We start from the raw sequence: 2,439 nt of genomic DNA on the forward strand, positions 1-2,439 counted from the left end.
ACTTATTGAAAATGAAGGTTGGTGAATAAGATGAAGGGAAAATGACTTATAACCAAGCAGGATTTTTATAAATAAAAAGGTAGTTATGTTGCCTTGTTTCAGTAAATTATTAAATAAAAGTTAGCATTCACATTTTGAATGTTATTTAGAGTTGACCTGTTCTTGGAATACAGTGTCTGGATGTATTAAGTGGTTACAGAATCCCAGAGATGCAAACTATGAAAGACAAACCCAGGCTCACCACATGCTTTTACGCCAGAGAGTAGCCCTTTTATACCCTTGAAATTTTCTTCTACCTGTCCTGTCCTACTGGTCCTTAAGGCCACAAAGTCCATGTGTCAGTACCATAGGCCAGAGGGAACCTCCTGAGCCAGCATGAACATGGACAAACAGTACTGAAGACACAGGGCAAATGCTCAGCCATGCTGGGAAACAGTGCTTACTGTAGTGAATGCTCTAGCTGCAAAGAGTTTTAGAAAAACCTGCTGCAGCTGCAATTGAAAATGTCTAAAAAGGATTAAGACAATCTAATACAAATACATTTTCCTTAGAATTTCCCTATTATGTATAATTTTTTGTAGAAAAAAATCTGTTTGGTTTTTTAATTAGAAGTCAGAGAGTAACTGTGCACCGAGTTTCAGGGTGGTGGTCCCATACACACATGAGCACTAGCCCATCTCCAGCTCCTGGGAACCTGAACAATATACCCCTCATTCAAACTTCATTTAATCTGCTGGCTACATGCCAACCTGAATGCCTGGGTAACAGTGCTACACAGTAATGAATATATATATAGAGAGAGAAGTTGGGAAGAGAATAGAAAGAAAAACTCTATAGGACTAACTATGGACAATAAATGCAATCACTTTCAGCACTGACAAAGGTAGAGTTAAAATGAAACAAAAGATGAGCAAAAGCAGTGGTGCACATCAGACTGCGCAGCATCTCACAGAGCCGAAAGAGAAGTCTCTGTGGGAGTCAGGCGCATGGGCAGGTCATGTGGGGACTGGAAGCCAGGTAGACCCAGGTCCATAGATAAGAGAATGAGTTCTGCACAGCTTAGGGTCAAACAACCACAACCCTGGATTAGACTGTGAGAGTAGAGACAATGTGGGGTAAGTCCCTGGAATGCAGTTCTGTGAGGGTACATACACTCAGCGTGATGAAAGGGTCTGTACTGCCTTTCTCCTTCCAACCACATGACTGTAGTGTGCAAGTCAACCGTGCTCAGACCCAGAAAGAGAACAAATAAACTGAGTCACATGTCTAACTCCCAGGAAAGGAAGCTTCTACACGGGGACAAAGATATAATGGCTGTTCCAAGAACCTGGGTCCAGGCCTGGCACATGGTGGGCACTCCCCAGAAATGTGTTAACTGAGAAAATACATGCATGAAATGAATCATAATTGCTGTTCATCCCACCATCAGAGTTTGCAATGCTATGCACTTCTACAAAGGTGTTGGCTGAGCTTGAACATGAAACCCCCTCCAGGGACTCACGTCTGTGGCCTTGGGCAAAAGTGTTGTGGAGCTGAAGAACTTGTCAAAGAATGACAAGCTCTTCTGTGAGGTGTGGGGCAAGAGCACTACTGAGGGTGTCTTACAATCAGGGAAGGATATTACCAGCCACTCTCTGTGTCCTGCTAACATGAATATGGACCAGGCAAAACCAACCAAACACAGCTGAAGAGCTGTTTAACTTCTGAGGTCAACTTTGCACTTGGACTATGGGAAATAAGCCTAAATCAGAGCTTTGTTTTTTCCCCCTGATGGAGTCTTTAAGGTGTTGCTGTGGCAACTAAGCCCACACATTTAATAACTAAATAATCATAATCACAAGCAAAGTAAGCCTGGAATGGTAGCACATACTTGTTCCTCCAGTGATCATGGCTTAAGGCAAGAGTACACCAGTTAGAGGTCAGTTGGCTTCATTGAGGTCAGCCTGGGCTACCTAAGTAGATCTTATCTCAAAAATAAAATAAAGAGGGGGTGGAGAGATGGTTTAGTAGTTAATATGTTTGCCTGCAAAGCCAAAGGACCTCAGTTAGATTCCCCACGACCCACATAAGCCAGATGCATAAGGGGATACATGCATCTGGAGTCTGTTTGCAGTGGCTGGAGGCACTATCATGCACATTTTCTCTCTTCCTCTCTCTGCCTCTTTTCTCTGTGTCAACTTAATAAAAAAATAAGGTTTTAAAAAAATTAAGTAAAAGTATAATAAAACAAATGCAATAGGAAAATAGATACTTTCTGGAATTGGGGGAAAATAAAATTCCCCAAGTAAAAACAAAAGTCATTGCCTGAAAGAAACAAAACGCAGTTTGGCAGCTTACAAATTATATATATGAATATATATGATAGAATGATACATCTTTATATGTATAAACCCATCAATTTAATTATAGCAATGAATGTTACCAATATAAGAAAAGCCA

This window comes from Jaculus jaculus, unplaced genomic scaffold (assembly GCF_020740685.1).
Source record: "Jaculus jaculus isolate mJacJac1 unplaced genomic scaffold, mJacJac1.mat.Y.cur u25, whole genome shotgun sequence".
Classification (NCBI taxonomy): Eukaryota; Metazoa; Chordata; class Mammalia; order Rodentia; family Dipodidae; genus Jaculus; species Jaculus jaculus.